We start from the raw sequence: 19,690 nt of genomic DNA, 5'->3' as shown, positions 1-19,690 counted from the left end.
GCTGCAAGGGCAGAGGGTGAAGCGAGTGAGTTGTGTCAGCGGGTTGTTTAGTAGGCGTGAGGTAAACTGGGCTCAGGGGGCGGCAGCAGTTTCAGCAGCCGGGCTTACAGAGAATGCCATTCTAGGAGAAATTCTACGTGCCCCGAGTGCTCCTTCCGCCGGCCTCTTGACCCTCGATTGCGTAGGACAAGAATGACCCAGTTTGTGTGATTAGCTTTACATTTTTCCCTTTTGATCAAGATGTTTCTCTGAAAGCATCGCTAACCAGCCATTCTGCAGCCAGGCTCATCTGTCCCTGGTGCTGCGACGGGCCTGTGCCAGCTGTCCCTGTCCCACATTGCAGGGAACATGGGGGGGCTCTATGTCAGCAACCTGGGCCACATTTGTGTAATCACAAGGCCAGAAGGAAAAAATGTCTCAAAGCAGTCTTTTTTTTTTTTTTTTTTGAGACGTAGTTTTGCTCTTATAGTCCAGGCTAGAGTGCAATGGCACTATCTTGGCTCACTGCAACCTCTGCCTCCTGGTTTCAAGCAATTCTTCTGCCTCAGCCTCCTGAATAGCTGGGATTACAGGCATGCGCCACCATGCCCAGCTGATAATTTTTCTTTCTTTCTTTCTTTTTTTTTTTTTTTGTAGAGACAGGGTTTCACCATGTCGGCCAGGCTGATCTTGAACTCCTGACCTTAGGTGATCTGCCCGCCTCGGCCTCCCACAGTGCTGGGATTACAGGCGTGAGCCACCGCTCCTGGCCTCAAAGCAGTTTCATCTGGAGTCCAGTATTAAGTTTGATTTCATCTGCTTTATAGGCATTAGTCATTACCTGGAAGTGCTGAGCAAGTATTATCCTGTTAGGAGAGTTGGCTTCGTTGAGATTAGACAGGCAGTAAGAACAACATTTAAAAATTATAATGAAAAAATTGGCAACAATATAATAAACTTAGTTCCTAGAAATGGTTTTTGAACTAACAGCCCAAGCCTAAGGGCAGTAAATTAAACAAAAGGCCTGTGATAGCCACTCTGTGGTATTCCATACAGGATCGAATTAAACTAGTGGACGCCAGCTTTATAAAAGGGACCACCAGCACAATTTGAACAAAAAATTGTGTTAGGGAAAATGCCAAATGTGCCCACTAGGTGGACTAAAAGGATTGTTTTTTTTAGGTCAGGTTTTCTCAAGTTACCTATAGCAGTTACTTATTGTGAAATTTTAATTATAGCATTATCCTGCCAAGTGAAATAGTGGCATTGAGAGGGTGAGAGTCTCATTACTATATGGAGCCTTATAACAACATCCTAGGAAAACCCATTTTTTAAGGTTTATTTTTCAACTTTTGTTTTTAGGTAGTGGAGTCTCATCATGTTGCCCAGGCTGACATTTAACTCCTCCGGCCTCAGCCTTCCAAGTAGCTGGGACTACAGGCACCATGCCTGCTGGAAAAGCTGTTTGTAGCAGGGAAAACACCAGCTTCTCCTCTTGGTTTGTGGTTTGGTTGTCTCTGATTACGGCGTCATGCAATTTGGTGAACTTTTGGTGTGGTTCATATATCAGGCGTAAGACTTGTTTTTTACTTCATTAATTTTGTTTTTTATTTTTCTATTTTAAATTATTTCATACTAGTTTATTTAGGGGTTCCATTTTCACTCCTTAATAGATTTTTCTGTATTTTTTATAAGCTTCTTTACTCATAAGTTCATCTAGTTCTTCTTTTTTTTTTTTTTGAGACAGTTTTGCTCTTGTCGCCCAGGCTGGAGTGCAACGGTACGATCTTGGCTCACTGCAACCTCTGCCTCTCGGGTTCAAGTGATTCTCTTGCCTCAGCCTCCTGAGTAGCTGGGATTACAGGCGCCTGCCACCACGCCCAGCTAATTTTTGTATTTTAGTAGAGACAGGATTTTGCCACGTTGGCCAGGCTGGTCTCAAACTCCTAACCTCAGATGATCCACCTACCTCAGCCTCACAAAGTGCTGGGATTACAGGTGTCAGCCACCACACCTGGCCAAGTTCATCTAGTTCTGAAGAGTTACTCAGTGTCATCTCGATCGGCCAAACATCTTTATAACAACATTTTTTGATAAGTTCTGTGTTTTCTGCAAGAGCTTCATTAATTTCAGTTACTTCTCCTCATAAAGGAGAATGGAGTTCACTAACAGCTTTCACACTTTCCAAAGCACCAAATTCATCCTGTTTGTTCAATTTTGTCCCAGCTTCAGGCAGACTACAGTAAAAACATCTCCCAACGCTTCCTGTGCAAAATGCCTGATTCACACTGTTCCCATACCATTTCCTGTTGTTCTCCAATCATGCTTCCTTGTGAATTCATGCACTGAGAGCAGAGCAGGTTCCGTGTGCAAACCGTGCCCACCCCCAGCCACCAAGACCTCGGCCGGTGAGGCATGGCAGGTGCCAAGGCCCCGCTCAAGCTGCAGACCACAGCCCACACACACTGCGCCACCCAGTGCCATGTTTATAGGGAGGGGTGCAAAGGATCCCCATGCTGCGCTTTGGTTACTGTTTTTTTGTTTTTATTTTTCTAGAGACAGAGTCTCGCTCTGTTGCCAGGCTGGAGGTGCAGTGGGGCAATCCAAATTCACTGCAGGCTTGAAGTAGCTGGGACTATAGGCGTGTGCCACCACACCCAGCTAATTTATTTTTTGTAGAGACAGGGGTCTCGCTATGTTGCCCAGGCTGGAGTGCAGTGACACAATCATAGCTCACTGCAGCCTCTAACTCCTGGGCTCAAGTGATTCTCCCACCTCAGCCTCCCAAGTAGCTGAGACTACAGGTATTAATATATGCCATAGCACCTGGCTAATTCATTTTATTTTATTATTTGCAGAGAAGGGGTCTCACTTTGTTGCCCAGACTGGTCTCAAACTCCTGGCTTCAAGCGATCCTCCCGCCTTGGACTTTGTTTTGTAATATCTGTTTAGTTTTAGCTTAGTGGGCTTCAGGAACAGAGCACTTTTCATTTTGGTAATTTTATGGAAGAAAGTTGGATTGGAGGTACCTAGAAGAATTTAGGATTTAGTCGAGTCTAAAGTAGATAAGAACTCAAAAATAGTGCATAGAGTTAAAATCTAATAACAGGTGTATTATAGCTTTTTTTTTTTTTTTAAGGAATATAACTCTTTTTTTACCTTGATCATATAGGAATTTCAGATGAAAAATCTCTTGAGGCTAGAAAGTCAAACCAAGTAAGACTTTAGATTTTACTCATAGTCCTAAGGTTCTTGGGCCTGCCAGAAAATGACAGTTTTTATTAACTTACTGTGAGGCTGAGAACCCTTGAAGTCAGATATTTTATGTGTATTTTAAAATATGACATTTTAGTCAGTCTTGGTAGTAAAACCAGTGTTTTTCATTGTATTTTGTTATAAAGAGAGCATATTTTATTGGACTTATATAAATAACCATATTGTCATACATATACTTACATATAGTTTTCACATTTTGGAGGAATCAAGTGAGGAGATAAAACACAAATTTTTTATCTTTGTTTATAAAAATTTATTTTATCAAATTGTAGTAAATTATAGATAGCTTAAAAGAGAAGATTTTCTTTTTTTTTTTTTTGAGATGGAGCCTCGCTCTGTCGCCCAGGCTGGAGTGCAGTGGTGCGATCTCGGCTCACTGCAAGCTCGGTCTCCCAGGTTCACACCATTCTCCTGCCTCAGCCTCCTGAGTAGCTGGGACTACAGGCACTGCCACCACGCCCGGCTAATTTTTTTTGTATTTTTAGTAGAGACAGGGTTTCACCGTGTTAGCCAGGATGGTCTCGATCTCCTGACCTCATGATCTGCCCGTCTCAGCCTCCCAAAGTGCTGGGATTACAGGCGTGAGCCACCACGGCCAGCCATTCTTGTCCATGTATTCTGGTAAAGATATATACAGGTTCTGTTGTGCATGGAGCAAGTTGCTGGGTCACAGGGTTTGGGTAGGTTCCGCTTTAGTGGACACTTCCAGACAGTTTTCCCAGGTGTTTGTACAAAGTGCACTCCCACTAACAAAGCGTGATGCCTCTGGGTGCCATCCTGGCCAACACTTGATATTCTCGGTTGTTTCCATTTTAGCCAGTGGTGGGTGCATAATTGCATCAAATTTTGATTTTACTTGACATTTCCTTGATGACTGAGGAAGTCAAACACTTTTTCATATTCTTATTAGCCATTTGGAAGTGTACGTTTTTGACATTCCCATTTCAATCTTAAGAAGCCAATTTTTCTACTGGGTCCCTGTCTTGGTATGATTGATTTGTAGGAGTGCTTTGTGTTTTCTGGACGCTAGTATTTTTCAGATACACGTATTAAGGTATCTTCTGGAATTGTGCAACGTCCCTTTTTACTTTATTGCTGGTGTTAAATAAACAGAGAGGATGCCATTGGTTTGGACTGAGCTTCTGCACTAGGACCAACAGACCAAGCCAAAATGCAGCTACTCATGCAGGGAGTTTCACATCACTGAGCAGACACTAAGTTGTTTATCTGACCCTCTTTCAGGAGACAGAGAGAGGGAGGGAGGGATGGGGGGGGAGAGAGAGAGAGAGAGAGACCCCAAATTCCCAGATAGGCCAGTTTTAGCCGGGCTGATAAGGGAAGTCCACTGTGCTTTCACCATGACAAGGAAAGTGACTTCGAGATGACCAATCCGCTTTTTGGTCTCTGTTCCTGCTTTCTTCCACCCCTTCCTGCCAACCTCTCCTGCTCAGCTCATCCAAATGCTCCTTCTATTTCCTGAGAATGAGGGGTTGTCCAAGTCTAGAATTGCAGATAAAAACCTATTCAATCTTAACTGAATTTGTTGTATTTTGTCATTTGACATTAGTGACTTTGAGGAATACAGGTTTTCATTTTAGCTGTATTCTTTCTTTCTTTCTTTCCTTCCTTCCTTCCTTCCTTCCTTCCTTCCTTCCTTCCTTCCTTCCTTCCTTCCTTCCTTCCTTCCTTCCTTCCTTCCTTCCTTCCTTCCTTCTTTCTTTTTTAGACAGGGCCTTACTCTGTCACCCATGCTGAGTTCGATAGCACAATCTCCTCTCACTGCAACCTCAACCTCCTGGGCTCAAACGATCCTCCAACGTCAGTCTCCCAAGTAGCTGGGACTGCAGGTGCACACCACCATACCTGGCTAATTTTTGTATTTTTTGTGGAGACAGGGTTTCATCATATTGCCCAGGCTGGTCTTGAACTCGTGGGCTCAAGTGATCCACCCACCTCAGCCTCTTGAAGTGTTGGGATTACAGGCATGAGCCACCATGCCTGGCCCATTTTAACAGTATTCTCCTTACCTTTCCCTGCTTTGTGGGGGGAGACAAAAGGAGCAGCCCTGTCCCCAGAAGCTGGTGGTGACACAGCTGGGCTGGGTTATTCTCCTGTCGGACAGGAGCCACCTCACAGAACACCAATATCAGACGGGGTGTCTCTGAGACGGCGACAGAATTAGACAAGACAAGGCCACTTTAAACTTTGTCCGAACACAGACAAAAGCAAGGTCACTGTGCCACCCTCAAATTCCCAGCCAGCCCCTCTGTTGGCAAAAATGAGTGATAGCAGCTGCTTTATGGGTTCTCCATTCTTCTCTGCCCACTGCCGAGGAGCTTTGTTGAGACGCCTGATCACAGAACCAGCCTGAGTTCTGACAGCATCCACACTACAGGGAACCCCTGATTCTTCACACCCTCCCCCAAGCCCCCAGTTCTGGCTCAGTGTGGGTACAAGTTCTTTCTAACCCCTCTGAGCGCATGTCTGGCGCTTCCTGTGGTGCCTGCTCTTCCTCTCTGCGATGCATAAGCTCAAACTGCTCAGCTACAAGTACGTCCAGTGGCCTTTAGCTGGAGTGTTGACAGGAAGAAGCATGTGTGTGTTAAGAAATTTTTGCATCAAAGTCAAGCACGCATGCTGCCGGAAGGACAACCAACAATCCGGTTTGCCTAGAACTGAGGGTGCCCTCAGACCTCAGGGTTTCCACTTCAAAGCTGGCAGGATCCCAGGCCAGCTGGAACAAGTTGGTCAACCTAGCTGTCTTACTGAGGCTTTCTACCCATCTCTGCAGATCTTAAGCTTCTACTTTGTAGATTTGGGGGTGCTGGGGACAGCATTTGACAGCCAGGACCTGCCCAAGAAGGAGAATCCAATAAGAGGCCCCAGAACGTTTTTAAACTATTTGCACTCAGTTTTCAAGTGCATATGTTAATTATGTCAATTATAATGCAGACTGACTGAGCTGGGCTCCCTCTGTTTCTATATAAAATTAAGTTACCCAGGAAACACTATCTCTTATTTTAAAAACTTTGGTAAGTAGGTCATAAATACATTTAGAACTACATGGAAATTAAATGTTACTATTACATACAATGCTATAAGTGACTTAAAACATGCAAATCTGGTGGAATTCTGTGTCAAATTGGCTAAATAGCCTTTCAAATAGCAAAAGTAACTCTCAGAACACAGTCTGCACAAATCACAGCACTCAGTGCCCCTGCGGGAGGGGCCTGTTCTGCCCACCCACGGCAGCATGATCTGTGGTGCTCAGGCAGCCCTGCCATGGGGCAACAGAGGGGAGAGGCCTCCAGATATCATTCCAGGAAACCATGAAACCCCACCGTGCACTCATGGAACCCCTGGCCAGAGAGAGGCTCAGCCCATTCTCCATTTTGACTTTCTTTAAAAATGACATCCGGCCCTATAGATATATAAAAGCCAGGAAATTGTGCACTCTGCGTGAATTATATTTGAATAAGGTGTTATTTAAAAAGAGCACAAGGCCGGGTGCGGTGGCTCACGCCCTTAATCCAACACTTTGGGGAGCTAAGGCAGGCAGATCACCTGAGGTCAGGAGTTCAGGACCAGCCTGGCCAACGTGGTGAAATCCCGTTTCTACTAAAAATACAAAAATTAGCCGGGCCTGGTGGCAGGCGCCTGTAATCCCAGCTACTTGGGAGACTGAGGCAGGAGAATTGCTTGAACCTGGGAGGCAGATGTTGCAGTGAGCCGAGATCGCACCAATACACTCCAGGCTGGGTGATACAGTGACACTCTGTGTCAAAAAAATAATAAAATAAAAAAGTGAAAAGAGCACAGATTCCTAGTTTTGATCCTTAGTGAGATGTCACCATTGAGGGGACTGGGGAGAGTACAGGACTCTACTATTTTGGTAACTTCCTGTGAGTCTATACTTTTTCAAAGTATTAATACAAAGCTTTTTAAATCATTAGGTAATCACAATTGGAATATTTAGTAACTCCAGTTGAATAATTGAGGAAATCATTGAAAATATTTAAAAGTGACCCTGGCCCCATTTTCCAGCACACACCTGAGGCCCTGGGTGCTGAGGGAGCCATGGGACCTCCTTCCCTGGGGTGGACCCTCCTGTATCCCAGGACTTCTGGCACCGGCTCTCTCTAGGGACCCCATGAGGTGGGCGGGGTCCTCACACTGCGCCCTCTTCCCACCCTGCCCACTGCAGCTCAGGGCCAGAATCCTGGGGTTCCACACCCAGCCCCACCCATGTTTGATTCTCCTGGTCTCTACTGCACCCGTCATTGCAACCCTGGGTCAATTCTGGAAGGCCTCCTGGGTGCAGGGAGGGGCAGGACCCTTGCCCTTGCTCGCATGTGGCGGCATCCCCCTGGCAGCGGAAAGGGCCCTCCCCTGGCCACATCTGTGCAGGTTCCAATAACCGGTCACACGGGAACATGTGGGCGTAGCATTAAAAAAATGCCCCGAGTTAATTTCCTGGGCCCAGCTCCTTTCTGCTTCAGATTTCAGCCTCTTAGGGGAATAAGCCAGGAAGTGGGCTCGGGCCACAGATACAGGAGTGGGAGGAGAGTAGGTGGGAGGACCCGTGTGGTCAGACCAATACTCCCACTGAAACCAGATCCTACGGTGGACTCGGTGTTTTAAAATGTGTCTTTTTGAAAGACTGGAGAGCTGGCAAGGTAATCAGGCCCTAGGGAAGGGAGGCAGGACTCTGTGGGGTCAGCCCAGGAGAGTTTAGGGGTGGATGAGAACATTGATTGCCATGGGCTCCAGGGGAGGGGAAACAGAACACAAACCCCTGTGTGCCCAAGTGGAGTGTCCCCAAGGAAGTCCCCTCCACATTGTACTGTGTGCACAAGGGTCTCACAGTCACAGTTGGGTCACCCAGAGTGAACCTACACTTGGCAAATGCTTCCCCCGGAACTCACATTTCCTACTGTGAGAAATGTGAGAGATAAACGAACCTGTCCAAACCCAAAGAACGGACTCAGAGACCCAGACAACAACAAAAGTGAGAGGTTTTTGTTTTTTGTTTTTTGTTTTTGAGATTTTCGTGCCCGGCCCGAAAATGAGACTTTTAATGACGGTCTTGCAAGATCAGGTGTCTGATGAGCTGGCACACCCAGCACAGTTTCAACAAGCAATTTATCCCCTAGTGCGCAGGTCCCTCCCCCGGTTCCTCACAGGCTGAGTACTGTGGGATCACAATCTTCCTGGACGTCTCACTCTGTCGCCCAGGCTGGAGCTCAGTGGTGCAATCTCGGCTCACTGCAACCTCTGCCACCCAGGTTCAAGTGATTCCCCTGCCTCAGCTTCCCAAGTAACTGGGACTACAGGCACCCGCCACCACACCTGGCTAATTTTTGTGTTTTTAGTAGAGACGGGGTTTCACCATCTTGGCCAGGCTGTTCTTGAACTCCTGACCACGTGATCCACCCTTCTGAGCCTTCCAAAGTGCTGGGATTACAGACTTGAGCCACTGTGCCCGGCCCGAAAATGAGACTTTTAATGACAGTCTTGCAAGATCGGGTGTCTGATGGGCTGGCACACCCAGCACAGTTTCAACAAGCAATTTATCCCCTAGTGTGTAGGTCTCTCCCCTGGTTCCTCACAGGCTGAGTACTGTGGGGTCACAACCTTCCTGGACGTCGCCTATTGGCTGTTGGGCAGGGGCTTTAGGTGTTTTCTTTAGGGTTGTCTTGCTGCATTTTGTTGCAGCCCACAATGCATTGCAATCCTAGTTAGCTCAGGGGCTCTTCAAGTATTTGACTTATGACCTAAGTAGCTGGGCAGGCTGTTAAGAACAGACAAAGGAAGCTATTTTGCAGGCTAGTAAACTTTCATTTTAGACTAAACTTTTTTGGTTTGGATGAGGGCAACTAAGAGGGAAGCAGGAGAAGGGGCAGGGGGACGCTGAAAAGCAGGCATCAGCCATCCAAGCAGGGGCCTAGTATATCTTGTTTCTTCTGTAGTTTGCTGACCCAAGCCGATTCAAGGCCCATTGTCTTGGAAATGGACCACTGTATACATTATTTCCTTCACTGCTAAGTGTAATAAACTGACTCCAGCCAGGGCCTGGCAGAAGCACATGTGCAACCTCTGGGGAAGGTGCTCACCTTGCAGGCCTCAGAATATTGCAGCCATTGAAGCAGGAAATTTCCCCTGACCCCTTCGTGGGCAGGAACTGAAGTGCAGGCACTGGAGGTAGCTGGCAGCTTCGGCACCAGCAGGGGAAAACTCCACTCACCCAAACCCCTTGTGTTCAACCCTTGTGGGAGGGAACAGGCAGGTGAGCAGTTGCAGTAGCCAGGGTGAGTGCTTTCGAGTGTTAGCTGGGGCAAAACTGCATGGGCCCTGCAGCAGCATCTGGGAGAAGTACCCATGACCCTCAAAGCCCCAGAAGGAATGTTACAGTCAGTGCTCTTTTAGTTCTGCCATCCACAGATGGCTTAAGTGTTAACAGCTCAGTGGGCCCTCTGCCTTTTCTCATGAGGTGGCTGCTTTCCACCAGTGTGGGCAGGGGGTCAGTGTGACAGCCTTTTGCATCTGCACCCATGGTACCTCAGCTCTTGTTTGGCGTCCAGGTCACACAAATTGAAGGGTGGTGAATGCGGGGGATTTTATTGCCAATGAAAGTGGCCCGCATCAGGAAAGGGAGTTGGAAAGGGGATGGAGCAGGAAGGTGATCTTCCCCTGGAGCGATGCCATCAAGCCATCTCTCTGAAGTCAAGCTGCTTCTCTCCAACATCCAACTGTACTCTCTGATGTCCAGATGCTTCTCCTCTTCTCTGCTCTCTGCCAGTGGAACCTGGGGTTTTTATAGGCACAGGATGGGGGGTGGGGGCGGGCCACGGGTGGTTTTGGAAAAGGCAACATTTGAGCGGGAAAACAGGAAGGCATGTTCTCACTTTGGGCCGTGGTTCCAGTCTTCAGGTTCGGGCCTTCACTGGGGACCTGCCCTTTTCTGTCCAGAATTTCCTTGCCTCCTGTCCCTATCATTCCCCACCTTGGAAGAGGCATATCTAACTGCTGTTAGAATATGAACAATGATTGATCTTAGCTACTTCTTGCTGACAGGGGGCGTTGTTTTGGGGAGATCAGTTTTCTCCTTCGTCTCTGAGATGTTTATTTGCACCATCACTCATATCTGGCTCTTCCCAGAGTCCTCTCTTCCTACTGTAGCTCATGATAGATCTTCAGATGTTTGGTGGGCACCCACACAGGCACCTGATTGTCACCTGGAGAAACACAAGCAAATCCTCTTCCCCATGTAATTATCCGCCCTTGGATTAAGTTTAGTTAAAGGGCCAGGGAGGTTAGTATGTGCTCTAATATGAGTGACATAGAAAGGGGAATGCCTTTGTTGTACTGATTGCTGTAAAGAATGAAATAGAAGATTAAGTTGGTCATCAGTCACATTTTGAATTCAGGCACATTCAATATTTTGCGTGGCTTGCACTACATAGACTGAATCGGAAGCAATGTTTACTGGCTGTTTAAAAATTTTTAACACTATTATTACAGCCATAAGTTCAGCCCTTTGAGCAGAAGCAAAGTCAGTTTGAAAAACTTGCTGTTGAGGTCCTGCAAATGAGGCTTTTCCATTACTAGATCCATCAGTGAAAACAGTAATGGCCCCTTCAACAGGGGCTTTTTGAGTAATGGAAGGCAATATCCATGATGTTAATTTAAGAAATTGGAATATTTTGGATTTAGAATAATGATTATCAAGAACACCAGTAAAACCTGCCAAATTAACTTGCCATTCCTGGGAATTAATATAAGCCTGCTGAATTTGTTGTTTGTTTAATGGAACTATAATTTGATTTGGATTATATCCCATTAACTTTGTTGTGCACAGCCTTGCTTGTCCTACTAGTACAGCAATTTGATCTAAGTACAGAGTGAGCATTTTAGCTGTATTGTGAGGTAGAAAAAGCCACTCAACCAGATCGTTCTGTTGAACAATAACTCCTGTAGGTGAATGTTTAGTAGGAAAAACTAAAAACTGTAATGGCTGCATAGGGTTAATTCAAGTCACTTGTGCTTGTTGAAAATTTTTTTTCAATTAATTGAAGTTTCTCTAATGCTTCTTTGGATAGAGAATGTTTTCTGTTAAGGTTCGAATCACCTTGTAAGGTAGAAAAATGACGAGACATAGCATAAGTAGGAATGCCTGAAGTGAGACGAATCCAATTAATGTCTCCTTATAATTTTTGAAAATCATTTAGAGTTTTTAAATTATCTCTTCTAATTTGAACCTTTTGAGGCTTAATAGTACTTTGTTCTACTTTCATTCCTAAATACTGAAAGGGAGCAGAAGTTTGGATTTTTATTAGGGGCTATGATTAATCCCACTGCAGTTACAGTGTTTTCCAATTGTTTAGAATAACATTAATTCTTCTCTAGTTTCAGTTGAACATAAAATATCATCCATTTAATGGAGAATATAGCATTTTTTGAATTGTTCTCTAACTGGTTTAATAGCTTTTCTGACATAAGTTTGACAAATTGTTGGACTATTTAACCTGCCTTGTGACAGTACTTTCCAATGGTATCCGTCCACTGGTTCTTTGTTATTTATAGCGGGAACAGTAAAAGCAAATTTTTCATAATCTTGAGTAGCTAAAGGAATGGTAAAAAAGCAACCTTTTAAATCTATTACTATGAGAGGCCAGTATTTGGGGATCATTGTTGGAGGGGGCAGCCCTGGTTGCAGTGTGCCCATGGGTTGAATCACAGCATTAACGGCCCTCAAGTCTGTTAACATTCTCCATTTCCTTGATTTTTTCTTAATAACAAATAGGAGAATTCCAAGGAGAGAAAGTAGGCTCCATGTGTCCCTTTTGCAATTGTTTCTGTGCCAATTTTTTGAAGCCTCCAGTTTTTCCTGTTTCAGCAGCCATTGCTCCACCCAAACTGGTTTGGCAGTTAATCAAACAAGAGGAATGGGAGCTGGAGGCTCAGCAATGGCCGCTCCTAAAAATGATACCCTAATCCAGTTCAATCCATTTGCCTTTTTAGTTCTAAAGATTCTGGTTGGCCACTTTCATTTTTCCCGGTCCCTTTTCTGGGAGATATCCCATTTTTCTCATCATTTGTTTACTGTTATTACTACACTGAGCCATAGGAATAGATATTTCAGCACCCCATTGTTGTAGTAAGTCTCTACCCCATAGATTGACAGGACTAGGTATAATAATAGGTTGAATTGTCCCTTCTTGGCCATCTAGCCCTTAGCATGGCAAAATTAAAGAACTTTGAAAAACTTCTGAGGCAGCCCCTACCCCAACAATACCAATGGATGCCTCTTGTTTTGGCCAATGCCAGGGCCATTGATTTAAACCAATAATAGAAACATCAGCTCCAGTATCTGCTAGCCCCTCAAAATCTTTACCTTGAATGGTTACTGTACAAATAGGTCTTTTGTCAGACACTTGATTAACCCAACATACAGCTTTTCCTGCTGGATTTGCACTATCAAAGCCTCCTATTCTTTTTACTGTGCTTCTTCCCAGTTTTGCATAAGATAACAGTAACAACTGAGCAATTCTTTCTCCTGGGGAAGCAGACCATGGAACTGAGGAACTAATAACTAATTGAATCTCTCCAGTATAATCAGAATCAATTATTCCTGTATGTATAGTGGCACCTCTTAAATTTAAACTAGATCTTCCAAGCGATAGACCAACTGTTCCTGAGGGTAAAGGTCCCCTAAGTGCCATGGGGACTTTCTTTGGTGGCTCTCCAGGAAGTTAGGAAACAGGAATTGTGCTGCAGAGATCTACAGATCTACAATTGCTGTACATTTGTAGGGACACTGACAGTGCCGCGTATGCCTTGGTTTGTTGAGGGGGCCTGAGGCCAGCCCCTCTTCCCATTTCCAGAAAGTGGTTGCCCATCTTTGCTAAATTTAGGAAGACACTGATTTGCCCAGTGATTGCCCTTCTTACATCGGGGGCAGATACCAGGACTTTTTCGTTGCTGACTGGTAGTAGCCCTTGCCTATTGATTTCCCTTTTAACATTCCTTTTTTGTGTGTCCAAACTGCCCACAATTAAAACAAGAGCCTGGCCGGGCGCGGTGGCTCAAGCCTGTAATCCCAGCACTTTGGGAGGCCGAGACGGGCAGATCACGAGGTCAGGAGATCGAGACCATCCTGGCTAACACGGTGAAACCCCGTCTCTACTAAAAAATACAAAAAAAAAAAAAACTAGCCAGGTGAGGTGGCGGGCGCCTGTAGTCCCAGCTACTCGGGAGGCTGAGGCAGGAGAATGGTGTGAACCCGGGAGGCGGAGCTTGCAGTGAGCTGAGATCGTGCCACTGCACTCCAGCCTGGGCGACAGAGCGAGACTCTGTCTCAAAAAAAAAAAAAAAAAAGGGCATATTTTCCCCCACTTTTAATTCAGCCATTGCTTGAGCTAAAAGAATAGCCTTATGTAAGTTACCTCCAATGTCATCACAAGTCTTAATATATTCAGCCAGATGAGCCTTCCCTCTCATAGGTCTAATGAAGGAAGGATATTTCTTCCCTGTAACATCTATTTTTTTCCATGCCCGTAAGCACACAGTGCATAACTGAACAATGGCAACATTTTTCATTACTGCTTGATTGTCTAATTGGCCCCAATTAGGGCCCAACCCCATTAACTGTTCAAAGGAAATAGGCACAGGTGGCTGTGCTTGTGTGTTTTCTCTTGTCTGAGTTTGAGCTTCATCAGCCCATGAAGTTTTAAACTGCAAGTACTGAGATGGAGTGAGAACAGACTTTGTTAAAGTATCCCAGTCATATGGTATTAATCTATTATCAAGAGCCACATTTTTTAGTAAAGTTTGTACAAAAGGAGAATTTGGCCCATATTGACTAATGGCTTGCTTAAATTCCTTTAACATCTTAAAAGGAAAAGTGGCTCAATTAACTATGTTTTGTCCTCCTTGCTGAATTATAGTAACTGGAAATTGCCATGCTTCTAGCTCTTCTTTAGCTCTAGCCTTCTGAATAGAATTTTGTGTAGCACCACCAATTGTTCCCCATATTTAATGTTGCCACTAAGCAGTAAGTTTTGCAGCTAATTCATCTTCTCGCCCATTAAGGGGAGAGGGAGAAGGTGGCCATTCACTTAATTCAGCAGGTGGAACCGACAGGCTAATAAAATATACCTTTTCAGCTTCCCTTTCTTTTCTTTAATTTCTTCCAGTTGCTGTTCTTCATATTCAGAATCTGAAGTTAATTTTTTACACTTATCTACCTCTTTCTCATCTGAATCTGCCTCATCATCTGTTTGAAATGGCTCAAGAACTGCCTTTATCAACACCCACACTGACCAAACAGAAACTAGAATTCTGGCATCTTCTGTATGGGCCTTTAAAAAATCTCTGCCAATTCTTTCCCATTCATCTAACTCCATTGTCCCTTGTTCTGGGAACCATGGATAAAACTGCTCTACTATATGAAAGAGTGTTAATAAATTCTGAGTACTGACCTTCACTCTCCCTCTCCGTAATAAATGCCTCGGGAAATTTAAATAAGTAGAATGTTTGCTTTCATTTTGTCCCATTGTTACCCTGGTTCTTCTGAGCACTCAGCTTTCCCGCCGAGCTTCTTTCAGTTGCCCTCGGGTGTCCTCTGACAATGCATCCTCTGCTTCCGCACACTCTGGTGTTTCTTCACTGGGGTCTTCATAGCTCCACATTAGGCGCCAGAAATGTTGGGGTGATCAGACTCAACACCAGGCCATGGGGGCTACAAAGTCTGGCGGAGTCAAAGGAATGAGAAGAGACAAGTTAAGAGTGCATAAGGTGGGTCCAGGGGGCCAATGCTGGTATGGAGGCTGCAAAGGCCCTGAGCTCTGGGAGCCCACACTCTTTCTTGGTGATCACACAAAAAACCAGGTGGTGAGGATGCACGGATGTGGTGGTAAACAGGTGAGGACGTAGGGGTAGAAAGGTAGGGGTGCATCAAGCATAGCTGTGACGGTTTAGCATTTTCTTTGATGCATATAGAATATGCTCTGCTGCTTGAGATAATGGAGAACATGTTTACAAGGCTGGGAGAGCAACTAACAAGTCTGTGCACGTTCCAGAGGCTGCGAGGGGTTTTGTGCCCTGCGCCCTGAATTCCATCCAAGCCATGGGATTAGATTTGTGGTACAGCAGGGCAGCCTTCCACCTTTGGCACAGAGCTTGGTGTTCCAAAGGCCACGAGGGATTTTAGACCCTGGACCCTGAACATCTTCCAAGACTCTTTTATATTATGACAGACAAGCCAGTCCTACCTCAGCTCTTCTACCAACACTGTGGCCATCCTGAGGGCTGAAGGATATATCCTCTAGAGATGGCCCGGTCTATTTCTGTAGGAGAATATTGAGGTTTTATTTCTCTTGTGGGGTCCTCCCAGATCAGTGGGGCTTCAAGTGTATCAGAAATCAGAGGCACTCTCAGTGCTGATTTAGCTGCGTGGTCCACCAACCTATTTCCCTCACCTACTTCATCCATCCCTTTTTGATGGCCTTTACACTGTATTACTGCCACTTCCTGTGGAAGGAAAACCGAGGATAGTAGTTTATTAATTTCCTGATGGTATTTAATGGGAGACTCATTAGCTGTGAAGAAGTTCCTCTCTTTCCAGATAACGGCATGGACATGGAGGACTAGGAAAGTGTACTTAGAATCAGTATAAATGTTAACTGCTTTCCCTTTGCTTAATTCTAGTGCCCTCATCAGGATGGTTAGCTCAGCTAGTTGAGCACTGATGCCCAAGGAGAGAGATGCATTCTCAACAATATCATTCAGAGTAACCGTCGCATACCTTGCTTTATGGATCCCTTGCTCCACAAAAGAACTTCCATCCATAAAGAGTGAGGGTTCTCTAAGGCGGTTTCCTTGAGGTACTCCCTGGCTGCATAGGTTTGCACTACTATCTGTTCACAGTCATGTTCAAGCTCCCCAGCTTCCTCTGGGAGGAAGGTGGCTGGATTTAGGAAGGGACACGTTCTTAATTTGACTGCAGATCCCTCTAATAACAGAGCTTGATACCAGAGGAAGCAGTTGTCTGTTAGCCAGAGACTCCCCTTAGAAGAAAGCAGTCCTTCCCCATTATGTGGGGTATAAATGGTTACATTATTCCCCATGGTTAACTTAGTAGCTTCCGGTACCAGCGAGGCTACTGCTGCAACTGACTGGAGGCAGGCTGGCCATCCTTCAGCTATGAAATCAAGTTCCTTAGTTAGGTAGTCTACAGGCTGCTGGGCTGGACTGTGGCCTGTGTTAGAACTCCCAGGGCCATTCCCTTTCTTTCTGACACATAAAGATTAAACGTCTTCCCTGTGGGGAAACTAAAGGCCAGGGCCCTAAGCAGGGCTTGTTTAGTTGGTCAAAAGCCTCTGGTTCCCAAATTACACAGTGAGTTTTATCTGCCTGAGTCTCCTTTGTTAGGTGATATAAGGGATAAGCTATTTCACTGTACCCAGTTATGAATCCAGTAATGCCTAAGAATCCCCTTAGTTCCTTGAGGGTTTGGGGGAGGGGAAAGAAGGAGATGGATTTAATCCTCTCTTCACCCAACGCTCTGGTCCCCTCTGACAAGACCAGGCCTAGGTACTTCACCAAAGTCTGACAGAGCTGGGGTTTAGATTTTGAAACCTTATATCTTCTGTTAGCCAGAAAATTAAGAAGAGCCTTTCTGTCCTCCAGAGAGATTTCCTCTGTTGGAGCACAGAGGAGAATGTCACCTATGAATGGAAAAACTGTAACCTGAGGATAAAGGAACTTGGAGAGGTCTCTTGACAATGCCTGCCCACACAAGTGGGGGCTGTCTCACAACCCCTGAGGTGACACTGTCCAAGTCAACTGGGTGGTTTAGTTAGAGGGCTCCTCAAATGCAAACAAATATTGAAAGTCAGGGTATACAATATCCAGAAGAAGGCATTCTTTAGGTCCAGGACTGTAAACCATTTAGTTCCTTCAGGTATTTGAGCTAGCAGGGTATATGGATTGAGAACCACTGGGTGAATAATGGAGGTCTTGAATTAGTTCGTCTCCATTCCTCGTTGGGTTTTTGTACCCCCAATATTGGGTATGACAAGGGCTGTTGCAGAGTTTGAGGAAGCCCTGCAACCTTAAGTTATCAACGATGGCTTGTAGTCCTTTCCTAACTTCTGGTTTCAGGGAATATTGTTTCTGGTTAAAAAAGGAGAACTTAAGGTTGACCCAGACCAGTATGGCAGTTGTGGCTTGGTCAAGTTTTTTGGCTTTTTGTTTTGTTTTCTTTTGTTTTGTTTTTAGACAAAGTCTCACTCTGTCACCCAGGCTGGAGTGCAGTGGCATGATCTCAACTCAATGCAACCTCCGCTTCCTGAGTTCAAGCAATTCTCCTGCCTCAGCCTCCCGAGTAGCTGGGATTACAGGTGTGCACCACCATACCCGGCTAATTTTTGTATTTCTAGTAGAGACAGGGTTTTGCGATGTTGGCCATGCTGGTCTCAAACTCCTGACCTCAGGTGATCTGTCCACCTCAGCCTTCCAAAGTGTTGGGGTTACAGGTGTCAGCCACCGTGCCCGGCCGCCCATTTTCCCTTGAATTGCCCAAACTTCTGGGTCTCATCTAATGGACCTGTCATGCAAGACCCAAAAGGACAATATTTCCAAGTAGCTTGGAAAAAGTAATTCGGTGCCTTGATCTGAGAGGATCATCTGATGGAAGCTCCATGATTTTTAATTTTTTTCAGAGTCAGGGTCTTGCTCCGTCACCCAGGCTGGAGAGCAGTGGCGCAACTGTGGCTCACTGCAGTCTCAAGCTCCAAGGCTCAAACAATCCTCCCACCTCGGTCTCCTGAGTAGCTGGGACTACAGGCCCATACCACTACACTTGTGCTTCTTTAAAAGAAGGTTATATGTTGACATAATTACAAGACTTCCCAGAATTCAAAAGTGTTCCAACCAGCACTTTGGCAAAAAACGTTGGAGTCTGTGCTTCCCTCCCACTGATTTTCTCCATCACTTGGCATTGGTGAGCTGCCCTGGCTCCTCTGTAGTGAGAAGTGGGTCATAAATTGCCCACCCGTGGCTCAGAAGTACTCAGGTCCTGGGTGAAGGGGCAGGAGAGGGCTTGTCCCACCACAAGGGTGAGAAAGCAGCTCTGCGGAAGGGAAACTGCCCCTCTGCAACTCCGCAGGGAGCCTCCTGCAAGGCCTGGACCCGGCCAAGTTCCCGCGTCCCCTGGGGTAGGGGCTCCCATAGCCCCCCAGAGCTTCCTCTACAGCCACAGTTTCTGCTGCCCACAGTGGGCCAGGGTCTCTCTCCCTGGGAAGCTGAGTGTTCCACAGTCTGGGCAGTCCCTGGGGCCACCAACTCGCAGAGGCGCTCCCTGTGGTGGTCACAGCCTTCACTGGAGCTGCCTGAGGCTGGCCAGCCTTTCCCAGGACTTCGCTGGGACTGCTGACCTTTGGAGGAAGCTGGGAAGCACGTGAGCACTCGGGAAAGACTGGGCTAGTCCGGAGCTGTACCTTAGTCCCCAGGGTGAGGGATGGGAGGGCTGAAGCTTGGTGAACAGGCTGGACCTGGACACGTGTCATTGAGATAGCATCTGAAAGGGGCAGCCAGAGCCGTGACAGCTGGGACTTCCAGGGCGTTGCCACCAGCTATGGGGAAGTGTGCTGGGCCGTCCCCCTTGTGGGGAAGGACTTTCCATGTTCCCGTCTTACAGGAGAGAAAAGAGCCGAGGAGAGACCCAGCCAAGCCCATCCCAGGGGCTGCATCACTCTGCTTGGGTGTCCCAGGGGTGACCCAGCTTCTGTCCCCTGCCCAGCTGGCCTTGGCTCTGCTTCCCGGGGACTCAGACCTTCCCTCCCCTCAGTGCAAAGGGGCAGGGTGGGTCCTGGGCCTGCATGGCCAGGCCTCAGTTTCCCTTCCCTCGTGGGAGATGTGGCCCCGCCAGCCCCTCAGCCCACCTGGCTTTTGTCCTTCCAGCCTGGATGCCCTGTTTCCTTGGGGACACCAACACCATTTTTTCTTTAAGTCAATCTAGAAAAACGCATGGCCACACAGCCCTTGGCAAACAATTCCAGAACAATCCTTGCATCATTTTGGAAAAAGTAAGCATTCCCCTTCTTCTCCCACTCTTCTGAACTCCATCCACCCATGCAGTGGGAGGGACTGAGATGCTCGCTGCTTTCAGGGGAAAGACCTGGGGACACAGGGCACCTGACAGAGCTGCCCCTGCCCAGGCCTGCTTGGGCTGAACCTAGACAGAGCCCTTCACTGCAAAAATGTGGACCCTCCAGCCCCTGTTTGGGCTCAGGAAGGACCCCAGGGCTCCTGCACACATAAGGGCCAGGCTCTCTATTTGACCGAGAGTGGGGCCAAGGTCATGGCCATGGGAGGCTGTGGGAGGGTGGACAGAGTTGGTCCTAGGACACGGTTCCTGCCCTTGAAGTTCCAG

The 19,690-nt window shown here is 46.5% G+C and overlaps 1 pseudogene; it reads right to left on the bottom strand.

Annotated features, from left to right (window-relative positions):
- Nucleotides 1-1,645: 1,645 nt before the first annotated feature.
- Nucleotides 1,646-19,690, bottom strand: part of LOC112628424 — a 36,720-nt pseudogene continuing 18,675 nt past the window's right edge.

The sequence above is a fragment of the Theropithecus gelada genome, chromosome 7b (assembly GCF_003255815.1).
Source record: "Theropithecus gelada isolate Dixy chromosome 7b, Tgel_1.0, whole genome shotgun sequence".
NCBI lineage: Eukaryota > Metazoa > Chordata > Mammalia > Primates > Cercopithecidae > Theropithecus > Theropithecus gelada.
Note: the sequence above shows the minus strand (reverse complement) of the source record. Positions and strands in the feature narration are given on the sequence as shown.